The 25,286-nt window shown below is 41.9% G+C and overlaps 1 non-coding gene across 1 annotated transcript; it reads left to right on the top strand.

Moving 5' to 3' along the window:
- Positions 1–14,394: 14,394 nt before the first annotated feature.
- Positions 14,395–14,498, top strand: LOC123568524 (small nucleolar RNA U13). Its single transcript, XR_006691896.1, has one exon. It is a non-coding gene; the product is annotated as a small nucleolar RNA U13 (small nucleolar RNA).
- The last annotated feature ends 10,788 nt before the right edge of the window (positions 14,499–25,286 follow it).

Raw genomic sequence — 25,286 nt, 5'->3', positions numbered from 1 at the left:
GGCGCTGCCCCTCGCATGCTGTGTGGCGGTCTGTCGGCTCATCTTCAGAGTGTGGTCCTTGTCCCAGCTGTTGTTGCCTGAATTGTGTTTTCCCACGCCCAGGCCTGCCCAAGCTGTCACCAGCTGTGACCAGCTGTCAACCAGTTGTTAGTACTCTGCTTCCCTCCCTGCCACGTGACAGCTCCCATCGTCAGCCAGAGCCCAGAGGAGCTTTCTGACAGGCAGACTGATGGGCAGATGGCACTCAAAGCCTGAGCACCCTGCAGTCAGGGGGACACCCACGGTGAGAGAGCCGTGGAGGTGAGCCAGAGAGACAGACACCCAGAGAGACAGGGATGGAGGCAGAATCAGAGAAAAAGAGATCAACCAGAGAGGAGCAGAGCGGCAGATGGAGATGGAGAGAAAGTGTGCATGCATACACACACACACACACACACACACACACACACACATACACACACACGACAGAGAGAGAGAGAGAGACTTAGGGAAGGGAGGCCATTCTGGCCAAACAATGTAACAATAACTCGTTTTCTATCAACTGTGGATCCTGGGAGCCAGGGCACCACGAGTGTTGCTAGTCTGCAGCCCCAATACTCAAAGGGTGGTCCCTGAACCAGGACCAGCAGCATGAGCGTCCCTGAGAGCCTGTTAGAGCCTCGGGCCCACCCCAGGCTATCCGCATCTGCATTTTTACAAGAGCCTAGGCGGTTTATATGCACATTAAGCATGAGAAGCCTGCTCCAATCCAAGCTGGCCTCTTGGCTGCAGGAAGTTTGAAGCTGGCGTGTGCAGTGTGCACACTTTCGCTCCTGAGTTGTGAACTGAGCCTCCTGAGTTTCGCTCCTGAGTTGTGAAATGAAGGGGTGTTCTCTCTGGCTCTGAAATAAGATGAAGGAAGGGGCTTGGCAGCCAGCGCACTGCCAGCTCTGCTCCTACCCTGCCATCCTGACCTGACCCCCGCCATCCTGCTCCCGCTCCTTGCTTTTGCCCCCATGGTCCTCTCCATCTACCATGCTTGTTTCCTCTTCCAGAAGATCAAGTACTTTGCTTCCTTCCATGCCCAGTCTCAGGCTCACCAAGGCAGGAGGCCTTCTCGGGCAGACCCAGAAGACAAAGCTGTCCTCTCTGCTCCCCCTGTAATGACAGTCACAGTGAGAATCACCACTGACCGGCGGCACCTTTTCCACATTCCCAGTCTGCTTTGCTGATTTTTCTCGCTCAACTCTCACAGTTGAACCAAATTAAGCCCTATTATTGTACCCATTTTACAGATGAAATCACCAAGACTTAGAGGGTGAATCTGTCCTTCATTCAACAAATGTGTAGGGGTTTCCAAGTATGTTCCAGTTTGGGGGACCAGGTCATCGAGGAGCCCCACCCCCATCCGGGCTGCAGCTCCCAGATGGTAGACCCCAGAGGCTGGAGCTGGCCGTGTGCAGAGGAGGGGGCAGGAGCCCAAGAAACCTCAGCTGCCTTGCCAGAGATAAGGCTGCTTTGTTCTCCAGGCTGCTTCCTGCACTGGGGAATTCCATTCTGGCCTGTAGGCAGGTGGCTGCCTCCTCAGTTCTTGCACAATCAGCTCTGAAACATCTAGAATGACAGTTATTATGTATTTATGAACTCAGGATCTGTATGGTTTCACAAACTAGGTCTCCCCCTGAAAGAACCACCCATCCTCAGCTCTCAGTCTTAGCCCCCCAAAGGGCCCCCTCTGCCCTCAGTCTGTCATCACCTGAAGCTGGACAGGGTGCAAGGGTTCCCCACTGGAGACCTGCAGGGTGGCCCTGAACAGAGGGATAGGAACGCCGAGGGACGCCCCTAGCCCTGGGACCCGCAGGCCTGGGGTGGAGACAGAAGACAGCTCTTATCCACCTATCATCTGGGCCTCCTAAGCCAAGTGACTTTACCTGTTTGGAACCCAGTTTTGCAGGCTGTAAATGCGGACAATGGTCCCAGCACTGCCTATGTAGCGTGCTAGGGGATGCTGAAGAATGTGAAAATTCTAAAGTGCCGAACACACGGTTGGGCAGTTATCCTGATTCCTGTGGAGCAGGGACAGCCCCCCGCCACCCTCGCTAGAGAAAACCACTTCCAATTTTTATCTTGTAGATTATATAGGCAGCCATTGCTTAGGGAACGATTTACATTATACTGATCACAATTTCCATTTTTGAAAAATCTTACTCCTTGTAGAATTTTCTACTTTCTTGTTATTAAGAACAGGCCCTAGCTCGCAAGTGGGAGCTCGATGTAATCTTTGGGGACGTAGTTTGAAAGCTAGAAATGTATGGTAATGAAAAGACCTTTATTACTAACACTTCTGCAAGAAAAAGTAACTTTATTTTTGCTGGTCTGACACTCTCACAAAAACAGTTGCTTGTAGAATATGATTTCTGAGATTTCATATGAATATCTTGCTCCTGATTTAGCAGAACAGCCTTCTGGGCACCCCTCCCAGCAGCCCCATGAGGTAGCTACTGTCTCCATTCTCCAGCTAAGAAAGCTGAGGCCCAGACAGGAGATGTAACTTAGCCAAGATCGCATAGTTGGTAACAGGGAAGGAATTTGAAGGCAGGACAGTGGGTGATATTTTCCACTGCAATGCTCAACCCATTCTCTTCTGTAGAAACGGATCCCTTCGTGGCTTCACCCCGATAAATACCAGATGACACAGACAAGCAGAGGTGAGAGAATTCTGTCAACTGTGAAGTCCTACACATAGGTCAGAGCTTTTAATATCAAAGCTCTAATTTATTACAAGTCATTTAGAGCTTGTTATTTCCTTAACCAACAGAGCCTTGCTTTTACAGAAGGAGCCACCGCAGGGTTCCTTGAATAATGAGTGTTTAAGATATTACTAAACACAACTTTCCAGAAGCACAATCTGCCGGAGGGAAGTGAGGGGCACTTTGGGCTGGGAAGTGAAATCTCTGGAACAGTGGATTCTGCACAAGCAGAGGAGAGCTACTGAGACCTTCTCAAAAGGGCAAATGCTTTTGGTTACCCCAGCCTGTTTACAACCCTGCAGCACCAGCTCATTTTTAAAAATCTGTATCTGGTTGTCGGGTGCGGTGGCTCAAGCCTGTAATCCTAGCACTTGGGGAGGCTGAGGCAGGTGGATCGCAAGAGCTCAGGAGTTCGGGACCACCCGGGACAACATGGCGAAACCCAGTCTCTCCTAAAAATACAAAAAGCTAGCTGGGCATGGTGGTGTGCATCTGTAATCCCAGTTGCTGGGGAGGCTGAGGCACAAGAATCGCTTGAACCCGGGAGGCAGAGGTTGCAGTGAGCCAAGATCGTGCCTCTGCACTCCAACCTGGGCAACAAAGTGAGACTTTGTCTCAAAAAAATAAAATAAAATAAAAACTAAAAATAAATAAAAACCTCTATCTTATTTATCATCACTATCCAGATAGTAAATTATGTTTACAGTAGGGTCTCACAGAGTTATTATTCCAAAGACACTCAAAAAGTTTTCACAACCTATCCAAGTTCCTATTTGCAAGCATCTCTTAATAGTCAATGCACAGCCATATGGTCCAGCAATTCTACTTCTTGTGCAGACACACAACAGAGTGGAAAGCAGGGACTGAAACAAATGCTTACATACCTATGTGCATAGCAGCATTACTCACAGTAGCCAAAAGCTGTAAGTAACCCAAATATCCATTAACAGATGAATAGATAAACAAAATGTGGTATGTACATGCAATGGAATATTGTTCAGCCTTTCAAAAGGCATTACATGCTAATTACACGCTGACACATGCTATAACATGAATGAACCTTGAAGACATTATGCCAAGTAAAAGAACCTACACACACACACAAAGGCAAATACTGTATCATTCCACTAACATGATGTACCTAAAGAAGGCAAAGTCACAGAGACAGAAAGTCAAATGTTGGTTGCCAGTGGCTAGGGAGAGGGGAGAATGGGAAGTTGTTCTTTTAAATGGGTATGGAGTTTCTGTTTGAGAAAATAAAAAAGTTGTGGAGATGGATGGTGGTGATGGTTGCGTAACAATGTGAATGCACTTAATGTCACTCAACTGTACACCTAGAAATGGGGAAAATGATAAATCTTATGCATGTGTGTGTTACCACAATGCAAAAGCAAAGTCAGTGTACAATCTGAATAATAATAGTGGTTGCTACAGGTACTCAGTTCAACCATTTGAGGAAGTTATTACCCTCCCAACTTTATAGATGAAGAAACTGATGTTCAAAGTGGTTAAGTGACTGCACCCAAGTCAAAAAACGAGAATCAAAGCTGGGATGCAAGCCAGGGCTTTCTGACAGGTCTCTCTCTGCTTCTGCATGCTGCCTCTTGTCTGAATGCCTTAGTGGCCTCTGCATGGCCTTTGGTGAAAGGATTTTGTTTCTTTTACAGAGAACAATCATTGAAAGGCATTTAGCCTTGGATCATTAGTTAGGGGCTGCCTCTGGCACAAATTTAGTACAGCCTCAGCTTAGGCCCTCCCCAGTTTGCACCTCAGCTTCCCCATCGGGCAATGAGGTGGCTGCATTGACGTTCGGCCTCCAAGGGCACATCCAAGCCCCACATTCCATCACTCTCTCACACCACATAGCCTCTCAAATAGAACTGCCTTCAGAAAGAAGCCAAATTCGTAGGTCAATTATAAGTCCCAGTTCGCCTTAGTCCCAATTTCTGTCTGTTGCCTCGCGTCATGAAAATTTCACCCTCTTGAATTTTCAGAAGTGTCCTGGTTTGGTTGATATGCTCACCCTAAAAATTCCCCAACCATGTTTTGTTTTGGCAACAGTTGACTTCAGACCTCATAGTCAGAGCTGCCTCTTGTAAATTCTTTATTACTGTTTGGTTTGAAATCTGCAAGGTAAAACCATCTGAAGGTTGTCAAGACTGATACTGCAGGCTTTGTTTTGAAGTCACTCAGTGGGGACAGTTATATGTATCGTTTTTTAAAACTTGCAAGGCAAGATCCCTAATGATTTGTTTGTCTCTGCTTCAAAGCTTTAAACATTTCTTTTATCTATTGTCTGATAGGGATTCTTCTGTGATTTAAAACAAACAAACAAACAAAAAAACACAACAATTTAGTTGAATTTTTTTTTTTAATTCTAAGTATAGGACCAGCACATGAAAAGTGACGGACCCAGCAGGATGGGATAAAAGAATAACTATTACAGAGTGTTTAGGATTTGATCCATAGAAAGACCACACTTTTATTCAAGTGCAGTGAGTGAAAAAATGGTCCCGTTATATTATCTATCAATTTATTGTCATTCTGAGAAGGCTATAGGTTTTTTTATATGATAAAAAAGTAATATATATTCAGACATAGAAATGTGAAAAATGTAGAAAAGTACAAAAAGACAATAATCCCATGACCCAAGATACCTACTATTAAATTTTAGTGGTTATGTTATGTATGTATTACCACAATGCAAAAGCAAAGTCAAGGTATAAATTTTGATATACACTTCTAGTTATTTTTGCATTCATGTATATATTATTTATCCAAAAATAAGATTATGTGTTACATTCTCTTCTGTAACCTACTTTTTTCATTTACATGTAAAACTTTTTTCTATTTTTTTAAATACATTCTATGAAATCACTCTAATATTAATAGCTACACAGTAGTCTATCACATGGGTGTATCAAAATTTACTTAATTCCACCCCTACTGTTAAATGTTTCTTTCCAATTTTTTGCTTAAAAAAAAACAAAAAGACTGAGATTATCATTACTTTGGCTAAAATTTTATGCACATCTCAATTATTTTTGGAAAATAAATTTCTACAAATGCATTGCTAGGTTAAAAATACACAGTTCTAAGGCTTTTGATAGATACTGTTATCATAGTTGTGAAAACTCTAAAACTTCCAAAATAAACAAAAAACAAGAGAAATGGAAAGGCAATCATATATTTCTAGGCCTCTTCCACATCATCTTCTTCCTATGTGTCTCATCATGATACTTTCCAAACCCAAACTGGCCAGTCTGCTCTAGTATCTGCGGTGTCCTCAGATAGTTAAGCTGTGGAGGGGAAGAACTCAGGATGAGGAGATTGGACACTTGGCTTCCAATCCTGAATCAAGCTTCACCCATCTAGCCATAAACAAAATATCTGGCCTTTAAAGTTTCTCCATTTGTGAAATCACATCACCATGGTTTCATCTAGTGTCAGCCACATAATTACAAAAGGCCCTTCCTGCGCTTATATTGGAAATGAAAGAAAATGGATGAAAATGCCGGTAAAATATTAACATGGTGCTTCTGATTTTAGTTCTCCATGCTTTTTTTTCCAATCATTTCAGCCTCCCCATGTGCTTCCCCCGGTGCTTGGCTGCATTTACCTTCTCTTATTTCAGTCTAAAACTCACTCTTGGGCAGGCTTCAGCTGGGTGGCCAGCGATTACCAAGCCTTTTTGAGTCATTAGGAATTAGAAGTAATCTTTCCCCAATGTGCTCCTTTGCAGTTTATCCAGAGCCTTTGAAATGCAAATCACTCCAACCTGCAGCTGGGGAAACTGGACTCTTTAGGGCTCCAACCGACCTCCACAGCCTGTGCCCAGCAAGCCCCAAGCAGGCAGGATCCTGTGGCCTGCTTCCGAAGATCAAAGGGGCATTGTTCATCTAAAGTTCACCACCAGAAAACCTAGATTAGCAAGTAGTTCCGCCCCCATCAGCCTTTAATATCAAATGGCTGTTAACACAGGCAGGACACAAGGCCTCTGGCCACAGGGTCTGAGCAACTCAAGAAGAGAAGCTACTGAGATATCTCACAAGAGGAAAAAGTAGCAGATGAAGTTTCTGCTCTGATCTCTCTTGGTATGAAATACATCAGTGGTTAAAAATGGCAGCTCTGGAGTTGGGCTCTTCCTTGGTCTTGCACAGAAGGGGTGCTAATACAAGCATCTGGAATAAACTAAATGAATGTCTATAGCTATGCCTAGGGAGCATATACTCTCCTTTGTTGGCACATTTGTGGTCTCTTCCTTGCTCTTCTTTGAACTAGTCCTGACTGGGCAATGGAAGTCAGCAGGCTCTGGACAGCAGGGAGTGGTCTCTGAACTTCCTGACCACCGCGTTTCCACACTGCACAGTTTGATTACCTGGGCCCCTGCCTTGTCTTTCCAGTAAATGCCCCATGGACACGCACATTCTCTCCACTCGCTCTTGGAATCCCACCAACACAATAGTAAAGGAATGCAAAAGGCACAAACTACAAGGGCAGAGAGAACGAGAGACATGACAGTGGACAAGAGAGATCTACAAAATTCTAGAAGCTGCAAAACAGATGAATTAGTAGTAACTGACTTAGTGGAGAGAAGAATAATCTTTCTTCAGTAGGCTGAGCAAACTAGGAGACAGCAGCTTGTAAGAGATGCCAAAAAGGTTCTAAAAATCTGAAAACAGAGAGATGAATGGTATCTGACTGAGAGAAGAAAAGTGAATCTGACTTCCTTCAGTAGGACCAGCTCGATACAATTTCCTAGAGCTAAAGAATATATATATATGCAATCACAGCTCACTGCACCCTTGACCCTCTCGGCTCAAGCAATTTTCCCACTTTGACCTCCCAAGTAGCTGGGACTACAGGTGTGGACCACCATGCCTGGCTAATTTTTGGTACTTTTTTGTAGAGATGGTGTTTCACCATGTTGCCCAGAATGGTCTCAAATTCCTGAGCTCAAGCATTCCACTCACCTCGGTCTCCTCAAGATGACATTTTTTATTAGAAAAGGTTCTCCAAATGGCCAACATAATGTTGGACATTTGAAAAAAAAGTACATTGATATGAAATTTGATAATAGTGAGTATGAAGAAGATATCCTGAAAGGTTTCTTCTGGTTTTTCTTTTCTTTTTTTTTTTTTTTTTTCCAGAAGGAGAAGGAATCACCCAGAAAACTAGAAGCTAAAAACACACGGATGTCCTTTCTTAACCATTCTGAGGGAAAATATTTTTCAAATATAGAATATTATACCCAGCCAAATTATCAATCAAATGTAAATTGAGAAAAAAATCTCAGACTTGAAAGATCTCAAAAGCTTATGTCCACAAATTCTTCCTCAGGAAGTTACTGCAGAAAATACTCCATCAAAATGAGAGTTAAGACAGAAAAAGACAAGGGACATGGCAAAGATGGAATCCTAGGAACTAGATTTGCTCTCCCACCTGAAACAAATATAGAACCAGATCAAATGTAAGAAACAACGGCTCTGAAGACATTAGATGCTGAGTAAGAAAGACCAGTGAAACAAACAGAGCCCTACAGGCAGGGAGGACACATCCAGGCAGAAGCCAAGTGCTTCTCTGAGTTTGAGGAGATGAGGGACATCTGGGGAAATGTCCTGGAAAAACCAAGGCAGCTAACATTCATAGGATTGAATACCTGAGTAGAGAGCACTACACAGAAAGGGAACTTCAAAGATCTGAAGAGAGTTCCTCTAATAATTCAATTGAGTACTTATCAGTGCATACGTGTGAGGAAACCCCCCACGGTCAGGGAAAGAACCATTGAAAGCACTAGAGGGAACAGTGCTGAGACCAATGCCTGCTCATCAGATTGGAACAGCTCATAATCCATAAGGCATTAGCTAGAATACTAAGGAGGATCTTGCCTCGGTCAGAGAGAAAAATTAACCCTAGACTAACCATTGCTTTGCTCCAGCCTAATAAAGATTAAAAGCAAGAACCAAAAGGAGTACATTGTTTCTACGTAATTTAAACTCATCCCAGAACAAAGTTCAACAATATTTTTAAAGGTCGGGCATGGTGGCTTATGCCTATAATCCTAGCACTTTGAGAGGCCAAAGAGGATGCTTACTTGAGCTCAGGAGTTTGAGACCAGCTTGGGCAACGTAGTGAGACTTTGTCTTTAAAAAAAAGAAAAGAAAAGAAAAGAAAGAAATATTATTAGGAAAGAAAACATATCCAGCACCCAACACTAATAAAATTCACAATGTTCGGGATCCAGTTTAAAGGAAAATGAAACCCATAGTGAAAACTCATTTATGGGAACTCACCCAGAAACAGCACAAATGATAGAAATAGTAGACAAAGACATTAAAATCATTATAGGGCCAGGCACAGTGGCTCATGCCTGTAATCCCAGCACTTTGGGAGGCCTAGGCAGGCAGCAGATTGCTTGAGCTCAAGAGTTTGAGACCAGCCTGGGCAAAATGGCTAAGCCCTGTCTCATTAAAAATACAAAAAAGTGGCCGGGCGCGGTGGCTCACGCCTGTAATCCCAGCACTTTGGGAGGCCGAGGCGGGCGGATCACAAGGTCAGGAGATCGAGACCACGGTGAAACCCCGTCTCTACTAAAAATACAAAAAATTAGCCGGGCGCGGTTGTGGGCGCCTGTAGTCCCAGCTACTCGGGAGGCTGAGGCAGGAGAATGGCGTGAACCCGGGAGGCGGAGCTTGCAGTGAGCCGAGATCGCACCACTGCACTCCAGCCTGGGCGACAGAGCGAGACTCCGTCTCAAAAAAAAAAAAAAAAATACAAAAAAGTTAGCCAGGAGTGGTGGTGTGCACATATAGTCCCTGCTACTTGGGAGACTGAGGTGGGAGAATCGCTTGAACCTGGGAGATAGAGGTTGCTGTGACCCGAGACTATGCCAATGCACTCCAACCTGGGCGACAGAGCGAGACTCCGCCTCAAAAAAAAAAAATAAATAAAATTGTTATAACCACATTTTATATCTCTAAGGAGTTAGACAAAAGATTGAATAACTTTAGTAGAGAGACAAAAGATATAACTAAGATCCAACAGAATCTCTAAAGAGAAAAACTTTTTATATCTGATATGAAAAGTACATTGGAAAGGAATAATGGCAGATTGTACATTACAGAAAAAAAGATTAGCAAACTTGAAGATACATCAATAAGTATTCAAAATGAAACACAGGAAAAAAAAAAAAGACTGAAACACAAATAAACAGAGCATTGGTGAAGTGTAGGACACCTTCAAGCAATGAAATGTAAGTGAGAATTACTGTAAAACATACTTCACTAGCAAATGATCCACAGCTCCTGCTACACATGTCGTCATGTAAACCTCTCATCAAGTGTGAACTGTGCTTAGTGAGTGGCTTCCAGAGAGCAATCCTAGCACTTTGGGAAGCTGAGGTGTGCAGATCACCTGAGGTCAGGGGTTTGAAACCAGCTTGGCCAACATGGTGAAACCCTGTCTCTACTAATAATACAAAAATTAGCTGGGCGTGGTGGTGTGTGCCTGTAATCGCAGCTGCTTGGGAGGCTGAGGTATGAGAATTGCTTAAACCCCGGAGGAAGACAATGAGCTGAGATTGCACCACTGCATTCCAGCCTGGAGGATAGAGTGAAATTATGTCTCAAAAAAAAGTATATATGTGTATTTTTTTTAAAGAAATAACACCAAAAACTTCCAGATTTGATAAAAATTATAAACCCACAGATTTAAGAAGCTAAAGCAAACATGGAAAAAACAAACAACAAAAAACCTATACCAAGCCACAGTATTATCAAATTGTTTAAAACTAGTGATGAAAAGAAAAATCCTGAAATTAGCCAGGGATGGGGGGAAGGGCACATTGTATACAAAGGAAATAAGATACATGAATAATAGCAAATTTCTCATTAAAGACAACCTAAGCTCAAAGACAGTGAAGCAACATCTTTAAAGCACTGAAAGAAAGAAAAAACTGTCAACATAGAATTCCACATGCAGTGAAATTATCTTTCTAAAAACAAGGATGAAATAAAGACTTTTTCAGACATATAAAAGCTGAATAATTCATCACCAGCAGACCTGTACTGTAAGAATTGTTAAAGGAAATACTTCAAGCAGGAGGAAAATGATACCAGTTGGAAATCTGGATTTACACAAAAAAATGAGAAGCACTAGATATGGTACATACATGGATAAATATAAAGGCTATTATTATTATTTTTATTATTGACATTTTTAAAAGGTAAAAGCGATTAAAGCAAAAATATTAACAATGTATTTTGATGTTTGTTGTTAACATATATACAGGTAAAATATATGAGAATAATATCACAAAGTCCTAGAGGGAAAGAATAGAAGTATATAGTTGTAAGGTTCTGATACATGAAGTAGTATAGTATCCCTTGAAGATAGCTGTAGAAGTTAAAGATATGTACTATAGATGGTAAAGCAACCTCTAAAATAACATCACAAAGAATTATAGCTACCAGGCTAACAAAGTTGTTATAATAGAATCATAAAAAATATTCAATGAATTAAAAGTAATGTATAAAAGGGGGAAATTGAAACAAAGAACAGGTGGTAGAAATAAAAAAAATAAGATAATAGATTTGAACACAAACATATCAAGAATTATATTAAATTATATATAATTAAATATTATATTATATTTACCTATATATAGGTAAATGGTCTAAATACCTCGTGGTTGCCAGCCTCCAAGATGGCCAGCATTGAGGCCCGTCTTCTGGTATTGACACCACCATATGAGCTTCTTCCGTAGAGCATGGACTGAGCTTTGTGACTTACTAAGCAAAGGATAAGGCAGGTGTGATGATGTGTAATTAGTGACCAGGCCATAAAGGGCAGGGCAGCATTGCATTCTCTCTCTCTCAATCTCTCTCTCTCTCTCTCTAGAGGCAGAGCAGCATTGCATTCTCTCTCTCTCTTTCCTCTCTTTCCTCTCTTTCTCTCTCTCTCTCTTCCTCTTTCTCCCAGTATCAGTATCAGCTATGGGGAAAGCCATGCTGAGAGCAGTCCCATGGAGAGGCCCACATGGTAAGAAACTATAGCTTCCTGCAAACAACCTCCTGGATGAGCTCAGAACTGGGTTCTTCAGCCCCAGTCAAATCCTCAGAGTCTGCAGCCCCCTCTGACAGCTTGATCTTAACCTTATGAGAGATCATGAGTCAGATCTGCCCAGATAAGTTGCTTCAGATTTTGGACCCTCAAAACCTGAAAGATGAAAAAATGTTTGGTTCTTTAGCTATTATGTTTTGCGGTAATTTGTTAAACAGCAGTAGATAACTAACATACACCTTAATTAAAAAGCAGATATTGTCAGACTAGGTTAAAAAGTAAAACCCACCACTTTATACCCATTAGGATGACTATTATGTTAAAATTAAAAACCAAACAAAATTTAAAAAACAGAAAACAACAAGTATTCACAAGGATGCTGAGAAATTTGAACTCTGGTACATTACTGCTGGGAGCATAAAACGGTGCAACCACTGTGGAAGTTTCCTCAAAAAGTTAAACATTGTGTGACCACATGATCCAGCAATCCGCTTCCAGGCATATTTCAATTTCCAAAGAATTGAAAGCAGGAACTCAGATATTTGTACAGCAGTGTTTATAGCAGCACTATGCACAACAAACAAAAGGTGAAAATGACCTATAATCTCAGGACTTTGGGAGGCTGAGGCGGGCTGATCACTTGAGGTCAGGAGTTTGAGACCAGTCTGGCCAACATGGTGAAACCCCATCTCTATAAAAAATACAAAAATCAACCAGGTTGTGGTGGTGTGTGCCTGTAATCCCAGCTACTTGGGAGGCTAAGGCAGGAGAATCACTTGAATTCAGGAGGTGGAGGTTGCAGTGAGCCAAGATCGTGCCACTGCACTCTAGCCTGAGTGACAGAGTGAGACTCTGTCTCAAAAAAAAAAAAAAAAAAAAAAAGGTGAAAATAACCCAGATGTTCATTGATAGAATAATGGATTAACAAAATGTAGTATATACATGCAACAGAAGATTACTCAGCTTTAAAAAAATAAAATTTTTTGGCTGGGCGCGGTGGCTCAAGCCTGTAATCCCAGCACTTTGGGAGGCCGAGACGGGCGGATCACGAGGTCAGGAGATCGAGACCATCCTGGCGAACACGGTGAAACCCCGTCTCTGCTAAAAAATACAAAAAAACTAGGCGGGCGAGGTGGCGGGCGCCTGTAGTCCCAGCTACTCGGGAGGCTGAGGCAGGAGAATGGCATAAACCCGGGAGGCAGAGCTTGCAGTGAGCTGAGATCCAGCCACTGTACTCCAGCCTGGGCGACAGAGCAAGACTCCATCTCAAAAAAAATAAAAAATAAAATAAATAAATAAATAAAAAATAGATAAAAAATAAATAAATAAAAAAATAAAATTTTGATGTATGTTACAACATAGATAAACCTTGAAGACATTATGTTAAGTGAAAGAAGCCAGGCCAGGTGCGATGGCTCACACCTGTAAACTCAGCACTTCGGGAGGCTGAGGCTGGTGGATCACGAGGTCAGGAGTTTGAGACCAGCCTGGCCAAGACGGTGAAACCCCGTCTCTACTAAAAACACAAAAAATTAGTCAGGCGTGGTGGTGGGAGCCTGTAATCCCGGCTACTCGGGAGGCTGAGGCTTGAACCCGGGAGGCGGAGGTTGCAGTGAGTCGAGATTATGCCACTATACTCCAGCCTGGGTGACAGAGTGAGAGACTCCGTCTCAAAAAAAAAAAAAAAAAAAAAAAGAAAAGAAAAGAAAAAAGAAAGAAAGAAAGAAGCCAAACATAAAAGGACAAATATTCTGATTCCATTTATATGATGTACCTAGAATAGTCAAATTCACAGAGGCAGAAAGTACACTAGAGGTTACCAGGGGCTGGGAGTGGAAAGATACTGTTTAATAGGTACAGAGTCATTTGGGATGATGAAAAAGTTCTGGAAATGGAGAGCAGTGATAGTTGTACGACATTGTGAATGTACTTACTATCACTGAATTGTACACTTAGAAAGGGTTAAAAAGGTAAATTTTACGTTATATACATTTTACCATAATAACAAAAGTGTAAAAAAACCAAGACCCAATGACAGACTGCCTACAAGAAACCCATTTTAATATATAGATATAAATAAGATAAAAGCAAAAAAAAAAGGGAAGTAGATATGCTATGCTAACTGTAATCAAAAGTAAATGAAATGGTTATATTAATATTAGTATAAAACCACGTAGATTTCAGGCAAAGAATGTTACTGGGGATACAACAGGTCAATACACAAGAGGTTACAACATCCTAAATACTTATGTGCCTTAATAACCAAGCTTAAAAATAAATAAAGTGGCTGAGCACAGTGGCTCATGCCTATAATCCCAGCACTTTGGGAGGCCGAGGCTGGCGGATCACTCGAGGCTAGGAGTTCAAGATCAGCCTGGCCAACATTATGAAACCCCGTCTCTATAAAATCTACAAAAAAACTAGCCAGGTGTGGTGGCTTACACATGTAGTCCCAGCTACTCAGGAGGCTGAGGCAGGAGGATTGCTCGAACCTGGCAGGCGGAGGTTGCAGTGAACCGAGATCGCGCCACTGCACTCCAGCCTGGTTGACAGAGTGAGAACCCCATCTCAAAAAATTTTTTTAATTAAAAAAATAAACGAAGTGATTTTTTTGTAGTTCATAAGCATGATGATTGAGTTTTCAAGTGCATATGTGAGATGTGCCTCCCCCAAATCTTGTTCAGACATTGGCACATTACCTCTCTGATGGGAAGAAAAATAAATTAAATTAAATAATAAATTAAGCAAAAACTAATAGAATTGCAAGGAGAAATAGCCAAGTCCACAATTATGGTCTGAGAACTTGCTGACTCTCTCTCAATAATTATAAAACAAGAAAACGTATAATTAGTATGAATACAGATGACTTGAAAACACTATCAACCAAATTGACTTAATAGACATTCATAGAACACTCCACCCAGCAATAGCAGAATATACACTCTTTTCAAGTGCACATGAACATTTACCAAGATAGACCATAATCTAGGCCATAAAAAAAGTAAGTCTCAGTATACCTTTTTTTTTTTTTCTTTTTTTTTTGAAATGGAGTCTCACTTTGTCACCCAGGCTGGAGTGCAGTGGCGCCATCTCGGCTCACTGCAACCTCTGCCTCCCAGATTCAAGAGATTCTCCTGCCTTAGGCTCCCAAATAGCTGAGGTTACAGGCGTCTGCCATCACGCCTGGCTAATTTTTGTATCTTAAGTAGAGACAGGGTTTCACCACGTTGGCCAGGCTGGTCTTGAACTCCTGACCTCAGGTGATTCTCCCGCCTCGGCCTTCCAAAGTGCTGGGATTACAGGCGTGATCCACCACCCCTGGCCTTCAGTGTACTTTTAAAAATTCAAGTCTTTACAAAGTATATTATCTGACCCAATGAGATTATAAATTAATAGTAAAAAGATAGCTAGAAAATCTAAAATATTTGGAAACTAAATAACACACCTCTGAATAATCTGTGATTGAAAGAGGAAGTCTGAAAGTAGATTTAAAAATATTTTCCACTGAAAGAAAATGAAACCAAAGCAGTACTTAGAAATTTATAATACTAAATGATTAAATAAAAAAGAAGAAAGGTCTCAAACCCAGCACCTCATCTTTCACCCTAAGAAACCAGAAAGACAAGAACAACTGAAGAAAAGAAAGTAGAAGAAAGAGAGATCAAAGGAAAAAATCAATAAAATACACTGTAATCATAGCACGTTAGGGGGCTGACGTGGGTGGATCGCTTGAAGTCAGGAGTTTAAGGCCAGCCTGGCCAACATGGTGAAACCCCGTCTGTACTAAAAATATAAAAATCAGTCAGAAATTGCTTGATCCCAGGAGATGGAGGTTGCCGTGAGCCGAGATCACCCCACTACACTCCAGCCTGGGCAGCAGAGTGAGACTCTGTCTCAAAAAAAAAATTAATAAAATAGAAAAGCATATAAATAATAGTGAAAATCAGTGAAACCAAGGGCTGGCTTTTTGAGATCAATAAAATTGATAAACTTCTAGCCAGACTGATGAGGAAAAAATAAATGTGAAAGTTGATCATAAGAATTGGCTTATTCTTGTCATTTCCAACTAAAACAGAGTCAAGAAGCCACCAGAGGAAAATCACTCGCAGTATAAAACGTTACTCCAAGAATGTAATTCTCGTAAGTGTGGCTGCTGAAACTGCTTGTTGAACCTAAAACCAGCTTTATCTACAGCTTCTGAGATAACTTGCTGCAGCTCTAGAACTAATTTTGCCCATCACTGTTGCTCACCTATTCGGGCTTCCCAGCTTTACAAACCCTTACTAGTGGCAATGAACTTTCTCAAAGAGCAATATGTGACATTTCTTCTTCTTCTTAATAAAACCTCTAACTTTGTCTTTGTTCTTCAGATATACCAAAGGCCACCTGGTCTGCATGTATGCCCTGAGTTACAACTTTCTCTTCCCAAATAAAACATTAAGTTTAGAGATTCAGCTCTACATTTTTATTTTGACTTCAACATACAAAATACAAAAAGTCAATATCAGCAATGAGTGAGGTGACATCACTACAGATCCTCTAGGTATTAAAAGGATAATAAAAGAAATATTATCAGCAATTCTATGCCAATAAATTTGAAAAATTAAATGAAATAGATAAATTTCTAGGAAGACAAACTACCAAAGCTTACTCAAGAAGAAATGGATAACATAATGACATTATGCTTTTTAAATAAATTGAGTTTGTTGTTAAAAACTTACCCACAAAGAAAATTCCAGGCCCAGATGGCTTCGCTGGTGAGTTCTAGCAAACTTCTAAGGAAACATATGCACAAAATCTTCCAGAAAACTGAATCAGAAAAAATAATTACTAACAGATTCTATGAGACCAGCATTCAATAATATCAAAACCAAATAAAGGCATTACCAGAAAACTTGATCAATTTCCCTCATGAACATATGCAACAATTGTTAACAAGATTTTAGCAAATTGAATCCAACAATGAATAAAAAGGATAATATACCAACAGCCAATACAGTTTATTCCAGAAATACAAGTTTGTTCTTATATTTGAAAATCAAGTAATGTAATCCACCACGTCAACAGACTAAACTCCAAACCAAAATGAAGCAAGAAAGCATATGATTATCTCTAGTAGACGGGAGGAAAAGCATTTGACAAAGCCCAACCCCTATTTCTGACAAAAATTTGCAGCACACCAGGAACATTGATAAACCTCCTCAGTCAGATAAAGGGCATCTACAAAAACTCTACAACTAACATCATAGAAAGACTGAATGCTTCCTTCTTATGATCAGGTTCAAGGCAATGATGTCTCCTCTCACCATTTCTAGGCAACATGTGTACTGAATGTTGAAGCCATTGCATAAAGCCAAGAAGTACTAAAAAGCATCTAGATTGGAAAGGAAGAAATAAAACTGTGTTTATTTATAGATGATGTGATCATCTACATAGAAAATTATTTTGAATCCACATAAAAGCTACTAGAACTACCATATAGAGGGTAAAATTGCACCACTATATGACATTCCACTCCTAGACATTTACTCAAAAGAAATAAAGACACATGTTAATAAAGTGAGTTTAGCAGAGTTGCAGGACACAAGACTAAATATATAAAAATCAGTGGTATGTCTAGATTCTCACAATAAAGAGGCAGAAATTGAAGTAAAATTAGTACCATTTACAATAATAACACCAAAAATATTAAGTACTGAAGGATAAATCTGACAGGAGATGTGTAAGACCTATATACTGGGAACTAAAAAACATTGCTGAAAGAAATTAAAGAAGAATTAAATACGTGGAGAGAAATACATGTTCATGGATTGAATGACCCAATATCCTTAAGAAGTCAGTTCTCACTAAATTGTTTCAAATTCAACACACTTTCAATAAAATCTAGCAAGCTTCTTTGGTAGAAATTTAACATATTGACCGGGAGCTGTGGCTCACTGCTATAATTCCAGCACTTTGGAAGCTCGAGGCGGGTGGATCACTTGAGGCCAGGAGTTTGAGACCAGCCCGTTCAACATGGTGAAACCCCGTCTCTACTAAACACACAAAAATTAGCCGGGCGTGGTGGCGCATGACTGCAATCCCAGTTACTCAGGTGGCTGAGGCAGGAGAATCGCTTGAACCTGGGAGGCAGAGGTTGCAGTCAGCTAAGATTGTACCACTACACTCCAGCCTGGGTGACAGAGTAAGACTCTCTCAAACAAACAAACAAAAAAGAAAAGAAATTTGACATATTAATCCTAAAATTAATATGAAAATTTAAAAATCTAAAATACCAAAGGAATTTTGAAAAATGACAAAGCTGGAAACTGGTCCTACCTGACTTTGAGACTTGTAAAGCTATAAAAATTAAGACAGTGTGGTAATAATCTCAAACTATACAAATAGTTAAATATGACAAAACAGGTAGACTCATCTATATAGAGAGAGCTGATTTTCAAGAGACATGCAAAGTTAACTGATGGGCAAAAAGATAGTCTTTTCAATAGATGGTGTTAACCATTATTTTAATGGTTATTCATATGCAAAAAAAGAACATTGATCCATACATCACACCATACACAAAATTTAACTCAAAATGGATTGGAGACTTAAATGTAAAACCCAGAAGTACAAAAAGCTTAGAAGAAAAAATAGAAAAAAAACTGTGGTCTTGAGTTAAGCGACAATCTCTTAGATACAATACCAAAAACACAATCCATGGGGGGGAAAAAAACAAAAACAGATAAATGGACTTCATCAATACTAAGAACCTCTTCTTTTCAAGCCGGGTGTGATGGTTCATGCCTGTAATCCCAGAATTTGGGGAGGCTGAGGTGATCATTCAAGGCCAGGAGTTCCAGACCAGCTTCAGTAATATAGTGAGACTAAAAAAATTTTTTTAATTAGCCAGGTGTGTGGTGATATGTGCCTGCATTGCCAGTTACTTGGGAGGCTGAAGTGGGAGGATCACTTGAGCCCAGAAGTTTGAGGCTGCAGTGAGCTATGATTGCACCACTGTATTCCAGCCTGGGTGACAGGACAAGATCTTGTCTCAAAAAAAAAAAGAAAAAATTTCTCTTCTGCTCTTCAAAATCACTGTTCCAAAATACAAGCCACAGGCTAGGGGAAAATATTTGCAAAGCACATATGTGATAAAGCATTTGTGTTCACAATACACACAGAATTCTCAAAACTCAATAATAAGAAAACCAACAACTTCACAATAAAATGAGCAGAAGATATGAGCAATAAAGAAGATACATGGATGGCAAATATGCATGTGAAAATAAGCTCAGCATTGTTTGTCATTACAAAATGGAAACAGAAACCTCAATGAATCGAATGCCTGAAATTTAAAAGACTGATCATACCAAGTATTGGTAAGCATGTGGAACAACTGGAACTCTCACTCACTGCTGGTGAAAAGCTAATATGATACAAACATTTTGGAAGATGAAATGGCTGGGCTGTGTCCCCTCCTAAATCTTATCTTGTAGTTAATTCCCACGTGTTGTGGGAGGGACCTGCTGAGAGATGATTGAATCATCGGGCAGGACTTTCCCATGCTGTCCTCGTGATAGTGAACGGGTCTCACAAGATCTGATGATTTTTAAAAACAGGAGTTTCTGCACAAGCTCTCTCTTTACCTGCTGCCATCCACGTAAGATGTGACTTGATCCTCCTCGCCTTCCACCATGATTGTGAGGCCTCCCCAGCCATGTGGAACTGTAAGTCCAATAAACCTCTTTCTTTTGTAAATTTCCCACTCCCGGGTATGTCTTTATCAGCAGCGTGAAAACAGACTAATATAGAAGATAATTTGGTAGTTTCTTAAAAAACAACAATATAGCCAGGAATGGTGGCTCATGCCTGTAATCCCAGCACTTTGGGAGGCTGAGGCGGGCAGATCACCTGAGGACAGGGGTTTGAGACCAGCCTAGACAGCATGGTGAAACCCTGTCTCTACTAAAAATACAAAAATTAGCTGGGCATAATGGTGGGCGCCTGTAATCCTATCTACTCAGGGAGCTGAGACAGGAGAATTGCTTGAACCCAGGAGGCGGAGGTTGCAGTGAGCCGAGATTATGCCACTGTACTCCAGTCTGAGCAACAGAGTGAGACTGTCTCAAAAAAAAAAAAAAAAAAAGAATTAAATTTAAAAATACACCTCTATATGACCTAGCCATTCCACTCCTAGATATTTATCCAAGAGAAATGAAGGCATATAGCCATACAATGAATTTTACATGGCTATTCATAACAGCTTTATTTGTAATAGCTAACCAATAAAAGCAACCCAAATGTCCTCAATAGGAATGAATAAACAAATTATGAGACATCTAAACAACAGACTACTACTCCACAAAAAAACACCATGAACTGTTGAGAGGAATGGCAATGCAGGCGAGGTGCAGTGGCTCATGCCTGTAATCGCAGCACTCTGGGAGGCCGAGGCAGGTGGATCACCTGAAGTCGGGAGTTTGAGACCAGCCTGAACAACATGGAGAAACCCCATCTCTACTAAAAATACAAAATTAGCCAGGCGTGGTGGCGCATGCCTGTAATCCCAGCTACTCGGGAGGCTGAGGCAGGAGAATCGCTTGAACCTGGGAGGAGGAGGTTGTGGTGAGCTGAGACTGTGCCATTGCACTCCAGCCTGGGCAACAAGAAAAGAAAAGAAAAAAAAGAAATGGTAATTCGGACAAATCTCAATATAATTATGCTGAGAGCTGAGCATGGTGGCACAGGCCTGTACTCTCAGCTACGCAGGAGGCTGAGGTGGGAGGATCCCTTGAGCCCAGAGCTCGAGGCCAGCCTAGGTAATATAGCAAGTCCTCATCTCTCTCTATATATATACTCTCTATATAGGTGTATATATATATACATACTGAGTAAATGAAGACAGATAAAAACAAGTACATACTGTATGAATCCATTATATAAAACTCTAGGCCGGGCACTGTGGCTAATGACTGCAACCCCAGCACTTTGAGAGGCTTAGGTGGGTGGATCAACCTAGGTCAGGAGTTCGAGACCAGCCTGGCCAACATGATGAAACCCCTAAAAATACAAAAAATTAGCTGGGTGTGGTGGCGGGTGCCTGTAATCCCAGCTACTTGGGAGGCTGAGGCAGGAGAATCGCTTGAACCCTGGAGATGGAGGTTGCAGTGAGCTGAGATTGAGCTGTTGCACTTCAGTGTGGGCAACAAGAGTGAAACTCTGTCTCAAAGAAAAGAAATAAATAAAAAATAAAAATAAAATCATAGAAAATGCCAATGACTCTGTATTGGCAGAAAGCCTGGGAATGGGGAGAGAAGCAGAAGAGAAGAATGACAAAGGAACACAAGGGGCCAGGTGCGGTGACTCACCCCTGTAATCCCAGAACTTTGGGAGGCCGAGGTGAGCAGATTTCTTGAAGTCAGGGGTTCAAGACCAGCCTGGCCAACATGGTGAAACCTCATCTCTACTAAAAATACAAAAATTAACCTGGCATGGTGGTGGGTTCCTGTAATCCCAGCTACTGGGAAGGCTGAAGCAGGATAATTGCTTGAACCCAGGAGGCGGAGGTTGCAGTGAGCCGAGATGGCACCACTGCACTATAGCCTGGACAACAGAGTGAGACTCGATCTCAAAAAAAAAAAAAAAGAGACACAAGGAAGCTTTGGGGGTGACGGACATGCTCATTATCCTGATGATGGTGATGGTTACTCAAATGTATGCGTGTGTCAAAACTCATCAGATTGTCCATTTTAACATGTGGGTTTTGCTGTCTGTTAATTACACCTCAATAAGCTGTTAAAGATAAAAAGAGTAAAAAAAGCCCTTACAAAACCATGATGCATAGAAGTGGGATCCAGGACAAGAGATAGGAGATGAGAATGCTTCCAGAGTTGGTGGGGAGAAAGCCTAGAGTCCAGCTGAGCATGAGAAAGCAGTCGTTCCAGTTTGGAGAAGGAGGATGGGGGGCTCCAGGGAGGACATTTCCAAGGAACAAATGGAAGACATAGCTGGCTTCTGTGTTTGAAGGCACTCATTACAATACTGAGGAGGCTGGGCGGGGTGGCTCACCTGTAATCCCAGCAATTTGGGAGGCTGAGGCGGGCCGATCACTTGAGGTCAGGAATTCGAGACCAGCCTTGCCAACAGGAATTCCATCTCTATTAAAAATGCAAAAATTAACCAGGTGCTGCATACCTGTAATCCCAGCTACTCGGGAGGCTGAGACAGGAGAATTGCTCAAACCTGGGAGGCAGAGGTTGCAGTGAGCCAAGATTGGGCCACTGTACTCCAGCCTGAATGAGCCAGACTCTGTCTCAAAATAAATAAATAAATAAATAAAAATAATGAGGAAATACAGTTCTGAAGAGGTAGGGGGTAAACTAGAGATAGATACATAGAAAGCTAAGTAAACAGCATGAGGCAACTATTAATTGCAAAGAAAGCAAAAACAGTTTTACAAGACAAGAAATGTAGTAGTAGGACAAAAAATGGCTTGATTCCAAATATATTAATATAGACATAAAAATGTGAGTAATGATTGTTTAGCCAAATTGATAGAATATATCTGGGGAGATGGAGTGGGAATTGGTGTAAGGCTGAGCGATTAGGGCAAGAGGAAGAGGTGTAAAATCTCATCCACCATACCTAGAAGTCAAAACGCAAAACCTAAAACTAGTAGATGAAGAAATGGTAATGTAAGCGTAGTATTCAGACTGAGGGAGGTAACCGGCAGAGACACAGCTGAAGGGAATAATCACCACTGCCTCTAGGGAGTGGGAACCGGGAGGGAAGTCTGGGACCTTAGATTGCTGGTTGTTGTCAAAAGCCAACACTCCCTGGCTTTTAAACTATCTGTAAATATCCCTTAGACATGATAAAATTAAATTCACGAAACTGTATGGCAAAAGTCCAGCGAGAACACGACTACAAATTAAAACAGTGATTTCAACTCTTTATTTTCCCCCGGTTTAATTTGTACTGGTCCTGGGTTTTTCCAAGACCATTTAATACTTTCACAAAGAATAAAATAAGTGAGTGAATAAATGCAGGTGAACAAAACCCACCTCATTGCTAATTCTCAAGAAAGTGGAGGACAAGACTTTGAAAAGAAGGCAGGAACCGAGATGGAAAATCCCAGAGGTGGGAGCCGCTGGCCAGGTTCCTGGCACACAGCACTGGAAGCAGCCTTCCCCTGGGAAACTGCCATGGAGACTCATTCCAGGACAGCAGCTGGGCTTCCAGAGAGCCGGTGCCTGCTGACTACTGGAAGGTTAGGCCCCTATAGCCCCTCCTACACACACGATAACAGTAACAAATATAAACACACAAAACAGCGAAGCCCGGGGTAAGACTCCTGCTCTGGCCCACAGGCTGGCTGCCTTTCATGCTTAGGACATAATCTCTCAAAAACGTCTCCTGTTTGGTAACTTCAGTTTCCTGAACATCTCCCCTTTAGATGAGAAGCGAGAGGTGAAAGAAGGGCAAAGTGAGTAAGAAGAAAAATAAGACAGACTTCAGTGCTATTCTAAAGAGAACATTCTAGATGTGTCCAGGGGAAGAAGCAAAACGTGGGCTCTCTGCCCAAATTCTCTCATTGAATTTCAAAAAGAATTTGTATCCCCTTTTGACATAGAAGGCATCAAAAGCTGAGAGAAGTCAAAGAATCTTTCTAGGTTCACCAAAGCCAGAATTTTTTAATTTTTTTATTTTTTGAGATGGAGCCTGGTCTGTCACCCAGGCTGGTGTACAGTGGCGCGATCTCAGCTCACTGCAACCTCCACTTCCGGGGTTTAAACGATACTCCTGTTTCAGCCTCCTGAGTAGCTGGGATTACAGGTGTGTGCCGCCATGCCCGGCCCAAAGTCAGAATTTGAACCCCGTACTCCTCCCTTTTTCCTTTCTTCTTTCCATCCTTCCTTTTCCTTCCTTCTTTCTTTCTTTCTTTCTTTATTTTTTTTTTTTTTTGCCTTCAAAAATATTCATATAGCTCCCAAGCACAACACTAAACACTGGCCTGGGGCTTCATGAAACTTACCTCTAGCGGGAGGGATGGAAAGTAAAATAAACAAATAAATGAGCAAATAGTTGCAAATGCTTGTCAGGGCTGTGAAGCAAATAAAACAGGGTCATGTGAAATACAGAAACTAAGCAGGCATGACATGGGATACTTCAGGGTAAGTGGTCAAGGAATGTTTTCAAGGAAGCAGTATTTGAGCTGAACCCTGGATGACCAGCTGTGGAAAGACCAGAAACAGTGTTTCAGGTGCAGAGAATGGTAACTGCAAAGGCTAAGGTGAAACTAAAAAAGTCATCCAAACCCATGCTGAACCCTGGGGACGGGGAACTGATGGCTCCTCGTTGGTAGGGCCGTCTACCCTGTCCAACGTGGGGTTCTGTGGGAAGCTGATTCTGAAATTGAGATTAGGGTACAGGAAGATTCTTGTGGGTGTGCTCTAGTGAGGAGTGAAGGCAGCGGGGCTGAGCAGAGGGAGGGAGGCACTGAACTGAGCTGCAGTCTCACGGCACTGGCACAAGGACCCTGATCTTGGCATCACAGACTCCATAGGGTTGAGAAATTGACCATCTCTGGGGCGCCACAACTCTTATAAATTCAACCTTGGGCCTGATACTCAGCCTTTTCCGCCCTCAAGTTGTGAGAGATGATGGTCTCTTTACATGCTACCAACGAGGTCCTCTGTCTGTCACACTTGACCTTTGTGATTAATCACTCTCAGCCTTCCACTGCATTTCTTAAACGCATTGATGGTTCTCAGCAACAGCAATCCCACTCCACTGTTCGCCCGTCCTCAACAGCCTTTCAAACTCCTGAGGTCTTGCACCTCCTGTCCATTCCTTTCCATAACTGTTCCACCCAAGTGAATCATTGAAGTTTTATCAATTGCACAGCATGCCTGGGGAAAACAGTGCTCCACTGCCACAAGGGATGGTGACCTCGTGGTCAACTGGCTGATGAGTGATCAGACTTCAAAATGCCATACACAGTCTGCTTCCTCAAACCCTTCCTGGCACCAACATCTCTGAGCTGGAGACGGATGTGCGGTAATTTTATAGGGAACATACTCTGAATTATCCCCTGCAGAGAAGCGAAGAAAGTAAACATATGCTAGGTGCGGTAGCTAACGCCTGTAATCCCAGCACTTTGGGAGGCTGAGATGAGTGGATCACTTAAGGTCAGGAGTTCGAGACCAGCCTGGCCAGCATGGAGAAACCCCATGTCTACTAAAAGTACGAAAATTAGCCAGGCATGGTGGCGTGCACCTGTAATCCCAGCTACTTGGGAGGCTGAGGCAGGAGAATCGCTTGAACCTGGGAGGTAGAGGTTGCAGTGAGCCGACATGGCACCGCTGCACTCCAGCCTGGGCGACAGAGCAAGGCTCTGTCTCAAAAAAAGAAAAGAAAGAAAGTAAGTGTGGCCAGAAGAAGTTCAATTCTGAAGGCCTCACAACAACAGCCTCCGCTAGTCTCATAGGGCTCAGAGCTCCGGAGCTGGGGTAG

The sequence above is a fragment of the Macaca fascicularis genome, chromosome 13 (assembly GCF_037993035.2).
Source record: "Macaca fascicularis isolate 582-1 chromosome 13, T2T-MFA8v1.1".
In the NCBI taxonomy this organism is placed as follows: Eukaryota; Metazoa; Chordata; class Mammalia; order Primates; family Cercopithecidae; genus Macaca; species Macaca fascicularis.
This window is presented reverse-complemented; position numbering and strand designations above follow the sequence as displayed.